This window comes from Triticum dicoccoides, chromosome 6A (genome assembly GCF_002162155.2).
Source record: "Triticum dicoccoides isolate Atlit2015 ecotype Zavitan chromosome 6A, WEW_v2.0, whole genome shotgun sequence".
Taxonomy (NCBI): domain Eukaryota; kingdom Viridiplantae; phylum Streptophyta; class Magnoliopsida; order Poales; family Poaceae; genus Triticum; species Triticum dicoccoides.
The window spans coordinates 509,127,517-509,137,305 of NC_041390.1; the positions used below are offsets into that span (position 1 = coordinate 509,127,517).

The 9,789-nt window shown below is 46.5% G+C and overlaps 1 long non-coding RNA gene across 1 annotated transcript; it reads left to right on the top strand.

Moving 5' to 3' along the window:
* Window positions 1-750: 750 nt before the first annotated feature.
* On the top strand, window positions 751-8,933 carry LOC119317551. The gene is made up of 2 exons (XR_005153668.1): window positions 751-1,531; window positions 8,710-8,933. It is a non-coding gene; the product is annotated as an uncharacterized LOC119317551 (long non-coding RNA).
* Window positions 8,934-9,789: the final 856 nt, after the last annotated feature.

Below are 9,789 nucleotides of genomic sequence, written 5' to 3' on the forward strand. Positions count from 1 at the left end.
AGAAAGTCCCTGTGGTGTTTCCCCAAGATTCTTCACAAGCTACTACGACTACTACTACCCAAAAGAATGCGAATCACCTGTCAGTAACCAGCTCTACCAAAGGAGAAGAGTGAGTGAGTGAGGGAGGATGGGAGAAAAGATCTACTCTATTGTTAGGTGGGGACTGGGGATTACTCTTCTTACTAAGGCTAGTCATAGTGGGAGTAACTTAGCTAATAACGTAGTGCATTTCAAAAAAAAATTGCTTATGTGGCAAATAATTAATGAGATATGATAACATAATATGTTACTGTAACATAACGTTTTCCAAGACAAAATAAGTCTATAAGATAATAAATGAAGCCATCTAAGATACTAGTATTATGTTACTTTGCATTATGAAGGTAGTAACTTAGGCTAGTGTCATATGCATGACACTAGTCTAAGTTACTCCCCGCTATGACCAGCCTAATAGAGGCGATTACCGGAGTTGGCCGACCGATTCATCGACAAGTTCACCCAATTGGTCTTTTATTAACCGTTTCATCTTCACAATCCGAATTTCGCTTCCGCTTGCGTCTATGTTGCGGCTGACATCCGGCCCCGGCCTGCTACTGGCCCCGCTCTACAGAGGGCTGGATAGTTTTTCTTCGGTCAGTTCATGGTTTGCGCACGGTGAAAACCCTAGCACACCGAGCCACCAAACCCCTCCCATCCTCGAACCCCGCTCCTCGTCCCCTCCTCCGTCCACGCCCCTCCTGCCCTATGTCAGCGACCTGACGAGGGAACCAGCAGCAACCCAAGACACGGAGACGGGAAGCACACGATCCATACGGCCGAGAAGAGAGAGACGGCCCAACCACAAGTTCAGCGGGCCGCAGTGGGTCTCATATATGTTCGAGCCCAAGGCTGTGTGAGTACTTAGTCACACCTGTAGTTGGTGAGTAGGGTATCCAGGGGATCAGGACTGAACCCGGCGGCGGCAGCGTGTGTGTGTTGCGTGTGTATCTGGAGAGCCCGTCTTCCGCCTCTAGCTGTGTACCTCCATCGCTACAATTCGCCTTAGATCGAGAGTAGTATCAGAGTGGGTTGCTATCACGTGGTATCAGAGGCCACACACCACCCCGCCGTCGCGCTGGAGACGCGCCAGCAAGCGAGCGCTCGCGTCCAACTTTTCGCAACCATGGATCCGGCTCTCAAATCGTACCTCGACAAGTTCACGGAGACGCTTACCAAAGCCAGCGACGACACGCGTGCGGACATCAAGGAACTCAAGGCGCAGATTGGCGTCCAGACGGCGCAAGTGGAGGAGCTCGTGGCGTGGAAACCCGACCTCGAGGCGCGGTTCTCCAAGCTCCAGGAGGCTGTTTCGTTGTTGCAAGCGGCGCCGCCCACGTCGGCGTCCGCGATCTCTGGTGGATTGGCGGCACCGGACCTCCCTGATCCGGTCGCGCGGGACGAGATCCACGGGCCCGATGGCCACGGCGTCCTGCAACACCCACGGAGCGGGCTGTTGGGGGGAATTCTTCCCTGACGGCCACTCCGGCCAATGGTATGGTCGATTTCCGAACTCCTTTATCTCAACACACTCACTGCTCTTCATCCACCCCGGGGGTGGCCGCGGGCCAAATCGTTGCAGGGATGGGGCAGACGCCTCCATCTCTCAATTTTCCCCAATTTTCGGGTGAGAACCCGAAAATTTGGAAGACCATGTGTGAACAGTATTTCTCCATGTGCCAAATCCATGCATCTTATTTTGTCCCTATGCCCACATTGCATTTTTCCGGCGCGGCAGCGATTTGGCTCCAGTCTGTGCAGTCAAAAATAGGACCCCTCGATTGGGAGGCCTTTTGTGACCTCCTGTGCACCCGTTTCGGTCGCGATCGGCACCAATTGCTGATCCGACAGTTCTATGCACTCAAGCAAACATCTTCTGTATCAGAATATATTGAGCAATTTGAAATTCTGATGAACCATTTGATATCATACTCTGACGCTACTCATCCTCTGTACTTCCCGACGAGGTTCGTGGAGTCGCTCCGTAGTGACATCCGTGCGGTGGTCATGGTGCAAAGGCCAACGGATCTGGACACAGCATGCGCTCTAGCAATTTTACAGGAAGAGGTGTCTGACGGGCAGCGGCACAAGCGCATGGAGCAGTCAGACTTCTCACCTTATGCTGTGCGTGCTCGGCCATCTAACCCATCTCTGCTACCAGCACCTACATCCAGATCAACTGCTCCATCACCTGTAGCTGATGATCGTCGGGGTACAGAAAGCACGAGAGCTACTAATGATGCAGCAAAAGTGGCAGCACTCCGCAATTACCGTCGTGCCAAGGGGCTTTGTTTCAAGTGTGGAGAGCGTTGGGGGCACGATCATGTCTGTCCCCCAACAGTTAAGCTGCATGTGATTGAGGAGCTGATCGACATGTTTACCAGTGATACAGATGTCTTATCTGAGGATACTGCAACAATGGAAATGGATACTACACAACCAGAGCAAGTGTGGCACTTGTCCGTTCATGCAGTGGCAGGCACAGAGGCACCAAGTTGCCTTCAAATTCATGGCTGGCTGCAAGGACAAGAGGTGTTGATGCTAGTGGATTCAGGAAGCTCAGCTTCATTTGTCTCTCAACACTTGCTTCCCATACTTCAGGGAGTGCAGGACATGCCAAGAACTATCAAAGTTTATGTTGCCAATGGGGCAGAACTGCAGTGTACTCAGGAGGTGCTCAACTGTCAGTGGTACACGCAAGGGCAAACATTCTCCACCAATTTCAAGGTTATACCTCTGGGATCTTATGATGTGATCTTAGGCATGGACTGGCTTGAGTACCACAGTCCTATGTTGATTGATTGGCCATGTAGGTGCATGCAAATTGAAAATTGTGGCTACACCATAGTGTTGCAAGGAGTGGCTGCTAAGAATCGGTCTTGTGCTCTACTGTCCTGCACACAACTCGGCAGTATTAACAAAAATGCAGCAGTGGCATATGTAGTTCAGTTATGCTATTTTGAAGGGGCTGAATCAGAGGTGACAGTGCAAGCACATGAACTATCACCTGACATAGTGCAGTTACTACTGGAATTTGAGGACATTTTCTTGGAACCAACAGAGTTACCTCCGTCAAGAGACTAAAAGGGCAACCTGGTGCATGTAGCTCCCGCTTGCGCAGGGTCCAGGGAAGGGTCCGACCACTTTGGGTCTATAGTACGCAGCCTTTCCCTACATTTCTGTAAGAGGCTGTTTCCAGGACTTGAACCTATGACCTCATGGTCACAAGGCAGCAGCTTTACCACTGCGCCAAGGCTCCCCTTCTACCTCCGTCAAGAGACTGCGATCATAAAATTCCCTTAATGCAAGGAGCACAACCAGTTAACATGCGGCAGTACAGGCACAAACCAGAAGTCAAACAGAAATTGAACGCCAAGTGTTGGAGCTGCTCAAAGCTGGTATTATTCAGAAGAGCACAAGCCCATTTTCTTCTCCTATCATCTTGGTGAAGAAGAAAGACGGGACGTGGCGTCTGTGCGTAGACTATCGTCGACTCAACGCAATGACTATTGTGAGCCGATATCCAGTGCCAATCATTGAGGACATCTTGGATGAATTAGCTGGTGCCCGTTGGTTCTCTAAGCTCGACCTCCGAGCAGGGTATCAGCAGATACGGCTGGCACCGGGGGAGGAGCAGAAAACGGCGTTTCAGACACATTCTGGGTACTTTGAGTACAAGGTCGTTCCATGTGGATTGGCAGGGGGGCCAGCAACATTCTTGGGAGCAATGAACACGACCCTATCACCAGTACTTAGGGTGTGTGCCATGGTTTTCTTTGATGACATTGTTGTTTTCAGTGCATCCTTTGCTCTGCACTTGCAACATCTCAGGGAAGTGTTTGCTCTATTGCGCAAAGATCAATGGTATGTAAAAAGATCCAAGTGTGAGTTTGCCAAGCAGGAGCTGAAGTACTTGGGACACACTATTTCAGCAGCTGCAGTATCAACTAACAGTGATAAGATCCAACAAGTTCAAGGATGGCATGTTCCCACTTCAGTCAAAGAAGTGCGTTCCTTCCTAGGGCTGGCAGGATATTATAGACGGTTTGTGCGTCAATTTGGCACTATTGCATGACCTCTTACAGATTTACTTCGCAAAAGCACTCCTTTCCAATGGACATCCGCTACAGGAGAAGCTTTTGAAGCATTAAAAACTGCTTTAGTAACAACACCAACACTAGCTTTACCAGATTTTACCAAACCCTTCGTCATTGAGACGGATGCATGTGAGTATGGAGTTGGGGCAGTCTTACAGCAGGAGGGGCATCCCATCACATATTTGAGCAAAGCCTTGGGACCAAGAATTAAAGGTCTGTCTACCTATGAAAAAGAGTATCTAGCAATGGTACTTGCAGTTGAGCAATGGAGACCGTATTTGCAATTCTCGGAATTTATCATCAAAACGGACCAGAAGAGCTTGGTTCATTTAGAGGAACAACGTTTGCATACACCGTGGCAACAAAAGGCCTTCACAAAATTACTTGGTCTGCAATATCGTATATGCTATCGCAAGGGGACGGAAAACGATGCCGCAGACGCACTGTCCAGACGCCCATTGGGAGCATCTCAACAGGCCAATGCCATTTCTGTGTGTCAGCCGGCTTGGCTACAAGAAGTAACACAAGGGTATGCACAGGACCCTAAAGCTCAGCAATTAATCACGCAACTCGTTGTGGCACCAGTGGCAGGAGGCAAGTTTACATTTCAACAAGGGGTCATCCGTTTCCGAGGGCGCGTGTGGCTTGGCAACAATGTGAAACTCCAAAATCAGATTATGCGTGCCCTACACGACAGTGCAATTGGCGGCCACTCTGGGTTCCCGGCAACATACAACAGGATTAAGCAGCTCTTCGCGTGGCCTGGGATGAAGTTGTAGATCAAAACACATGTCCAAACCTGTCAGGTATGTCAACAAGCCAAGCCAGATAGATCACCCTATCCGGGGATGCTTCATCCACTTCCAGTCTCCAAAAGATGTTGGGATTTGGTTTCTTTGGATTTTATTGAGGGTCTTCCACCATCAGGCGGAGCAAACTGCATCTTGGTCGTAGTGGATACATTTTCCAAGTATGCGCATTTTCTGCCGGTCACACATCCATACACTGCCACCCAGATTGCGCAGTTGTATATGGACAACGTGTACAAAATACATGGTATGCCAGAAGCACTAATATCGGACAGGGATGCAGTGTTCACTAGTCGGGTCTGGCAAGCAATTTTCAAGCTGTAGGGTGTTGAACTGAAGATGAGTTCTTCCCATCATCCACAAACGGACGGGCAGACAGAACGGGTGAATCAGTGCCTTGAGACATACTTACGATGTTTTGTTCAGAGCACTCCCAAGACTTGGAGCCGTTGGCTGGCATTAGCTGACTTTTGGTACAACTCCGCGTATCATTCGACTCTGGGTAAAACACCATTCATGGTGGTCTATGGTCAGGAGCCGAGGCAGTTGGGCATTACATCAGAGCATGCAGCGCCACCACCAGAACTGGAACAGTGGTTAGATGAACGACAGCAGATGCAAGATCTCCTTAGGCAACACCTCGTCAGGGCAAAGCAAATTATGAAGAGTCAAGCAGACAAGCATCGTTCATGGTGTGAGTTTCAAGTGGGAGACCAAGCCTTTTTGAAGTTACAACCGTACATTCAGACATCGGTTGCTCGGCGTGCCAACCACAAGCTTAGTTTCAAGTTCTATGGCCCTTTCACGGTGATCAGGCGCATCAACGACGTCACCTACGAGCTCCAGCTGCTCGCCAATTCATCCATCTTTCCGGTGTTTCATGTGTCACAGTTGCGACACGCTCTGCTTCCAGGTGCGAGCGCTTCCTCTCATCTCCCTGCAGTTACTGACAATCTCAATACTCCAGTGAAGATTTTGGACCGGCGCTGGCACCGGAACTCGCGCAAGATAAGGGAACAAGGTCTGGTCCGTTGGCAAGACGAAGCGGCTACGCAAGATACTTGGGAAGACGTGGAAGATCTCAAGCGACGATTTCCGCAGGCTCCGACTTGGGGTCAAGTCGGTTCTGAAGAAGGACGGGGTGTCAACGACCTGACGAGGGAACCAGCAGCAACCCAAGACACGGAGACGGGAAGCACACGATCCATACGGCCCAGAAGAGAGAGACGGCCCAACCACAAGTTCAGCGGGCCGCAGTGGGTCTCATATATGTTCGAGCCCAAGGCTGTGTGAGTACTTAGTCACACCTGTAGTTGGTGAGTAGGGTATCCAGGGGATCAGGACTGAACCCGGCGGCGGCGGCGTGTGTGTGTTGCGTGTGTATCTGGAGAGCTCGTCTTCCGCCTCTAGCTGTGTACCTCCATCGCTACAATTCGCCTTAGATCGAGAGTAATATCAGAGTGGGTTGCTATCACCCTGGTTGCCCGCCCTCCTGTTTCGGTCTCCTGACTATGAAATCATTGCTTGCATGGTTTGTGTAAACTACGTACGTACCATGTTAGAGTTTATTTCTGAAAAAATGGTAGAGCAAAGTATTCCAAGGGGAAACGTCCCAGGAGATAAAGAGGCAGAGCAAAGCATTCTATTCTACTAGTATAATTTGTCACTTTAGGAGTTGGTTCTCTTCTGGTTAGTGCTTCAGGCTGCTTGCATTTCTGATGTTGCATTGTGTACTCCCTCCGTTCCAAATTACTCGTCCTGGTTTTAGTTCAAATTGGTGATTCTGAAGAAAGTCCCTGTGGTGTTGTCTACTCCCTCCGTTCCAAATTACTCGTCGTGGTTTTAGTTCAAAATTTATTGATGTAATTGGAGCCCATTTTATCTTTTGACTTCAGACTCTGTTTGGAACCTTTATCCTGTGTCTTGAGCTGTAATTTGTAGTTGCATTGCTTTCTCGTTAAAGAACAAAATCAAGCTTTGCTGCTCCAATGGAGGCTATGGTCGACAAGTTCTAACCAGGCTTTGCTGCTGTAGATTCTCCTAAATTATGAGATCATAGCAGGTGTTTCCAAGTGTTGATTATTATGGTCTGGTTGCAACGTACTGAACACCGGAGCCATTCTGTAGATGTTTTTAGGATAGCCTTTCCGTAGTTTGGCAAAATATGCCACATAGTGTAGTGAGAGCATTCCCGCCCACGGTAAAGACAACGCTGACCACTAGTTATATATGTTAGGGATAGTTGATAATATAATCATGCATAATCTGTTAGTATACTATTGATGAAGACCATAATGAAAAAGAAAAATGTTCGTTGTTGTTTTCACTAACGAAATTTGACACAAAATCACTGGTTTTAGTACCCTTCCGGACCGTAGTTGTATACTCATACTCTGCCATCGATCTCCCCTGCCTTGTGCATTGTGCTGTGATAGAGCCGAGTTGGCCTGATCCCTACATTTGGCTAACTCCTCCTTATTCCTGAATATCTGTACCATTTGACATTTTTTAATAGGCGATTACCATATTCGGCGGTGATGGTCACACTTGGTTCAAGGAGGGAATCCCTTGAAAGAGACAATTTATATACTACTATGTTATACTGTGGTAGAGTAGCTAGAGATCTAGGATCGTAGTGCGCACCCTTGTTGTTTTCAAGTCCTTACTTCAGAATAGTGTCGGGAATCAGTTGACAAATTTGCTCAATTTTTAATTTGACTACGTGTCTGATTGATGTGAGGAAATTGACACGAAGCATCTCATCATCTGAAACTGATACTGATAGTGGTTTACTTTTTCGAAGCAGTCCTGGGAGGACGGCGACAAGTATGAGTCCACAGCTGACTTGCTGCATCTATATTTATGAACAGGGACCAGGTCTAGTTTCAGTTGAAAAGCTATTCCAGTAAGTTCAGTCTGTACAATAACCATCACAACATTTCTTGAATGGTATTTTTCTCTTCCATACAAGAGCAATGATGTCGGGACAGATCTCATATGTTACGAGAATGGCTGAACTGATTGAAATTCTGACATTACACACAAACTACTGTGCCTGAGAATGAAGCATGTCACTTCTTCAGGTTGATATCCTTGTAATCTGATGGAAGATATGGCATCAGCCAATCTGCAAAGAATCCTTTGGGTTCACCACCCCATGCCCTGGCACAACTAGTCACTATACCAGGTGTCGAGAGCTCCAACACAAAGAGCGACGGAAGTATTCACAATAGTACCTCTTCATGTATTCATCCCATTCCTGTATATCCAATTCACAAAACTGTGAGCTTCTGCATATATACAGACAGCTAAACAAGCATGTTTAAGAGATGCATGGATAGCAGCCATCTCTGATCAGATGCATCCATCGGCACCGCCAATCTATAGTAGCTCTCTACAAACTTCGATAGCAGCCATCTCTGATCAGGTGTATATTCAGGCTAAATACATGCATGAACACAAATAAATGATCTGTAGTTGGAGCGGGTTAAGGCTTGAAAGAAATTCATCAACTTCGTCATGCTTTTCCATTGTTTTGGGTTTTAGGAAATCTAGAGAGATGGTGTTGTAGATGCCTTGCTGATTGCTTGTCGAGCCTGTTTCTTCTTGAAGAAGAACATGTTGTTTCTTCTGCTCGGAAACCTATTCTTGTGTATTTGGTACGTCGTTGTTTGTGCCATCCTCTTTTAAATCAGTGCCTGTTTGTTCAAGTTGATCTGTGCTCGGGGTATTGCTGTTGATATTTTGCTCGTTTGTTTGCTCTTCAGAATGATGTGGTATCTTGTCGTCTGGTGGTGGTTGATCTGGTTCTATTGGTGGATCCTTTTCTTCGTGGTCTGTGCAAGATTCTTGGGCGACGGCGTGTCTGCTGACATCCATAACCTTTTTGTGTTTACTGGATATATCAATAACTTCATGCTCTTTTGTGGTTGTCGCATGCATAATATGTTCTTTTGGCTTGGGATTTGGCGGAAACTCTTCTAGTACGCAACATTCTGTCTGTTACATTTCCTTGTCTCCCATATCAACTTCATACTTCAGCATATCTGTTAGAATCAAAAAATAATAATTAAAAAAAGAATATTACTTAATCTAGTGTGACAAAATTGTAAGGATTAGTTTCTGAAAAGACTAACCTGTTGTACACTTGATTAATGACAGTTTGGTATTCCCTCTGTGTTGATTGATTAGTTGATATAGAATTTTTTTCCTCAACTCTGGTACTTGTTCTGGCTCTAAGTTTGCTGCTGTTCCATCATTGAAGTAGTGCTTCAGGTTCATGTACATATAGAATGCGCAATCCATTCTGCATGTAGAGGAATGGTACTAGTAAGATTGTTGCATTCAAGAAACGGAAAGAAGAGAAGTGTTGGAGCAATGGTAGTGGTAATTGTTGCATTGAAAACACGAAAGAACAACATTATTTCAGTAATTGTAGTATTGAATCTTGCATTGAAAAAAAGAAAGAAGTGAAATGTTGGAAGTGCTTACATGTCTTCTCCTTGAAGTGGCACCTGTAGTTTGACCCTTTTGAAATGGTCGATGCTTTTTTGTGAAAGTTGTAGCTCTGTGCTTACATGCTTCCATATTTTCATTAATTTGCTGGTTACATTGTTGAAGAATTCTATTGTGCCTGGATATGCAGTTGAAGAGTCAAGGAGTTTAAAGTGCTGTTTTTGCATGTTAACTGTAATGGTGAAGTAATGACTTGTATTTTCGTCTTGCTCAAACCCGTGCAACGAACATGGTAGAAGGAACTGCAAAACAAAAAATAAAAATAAAATATTTGGAAATCTTCTTATATTTAAAAACATAAAATAAAAAAATAACCTTTCATAACATATACG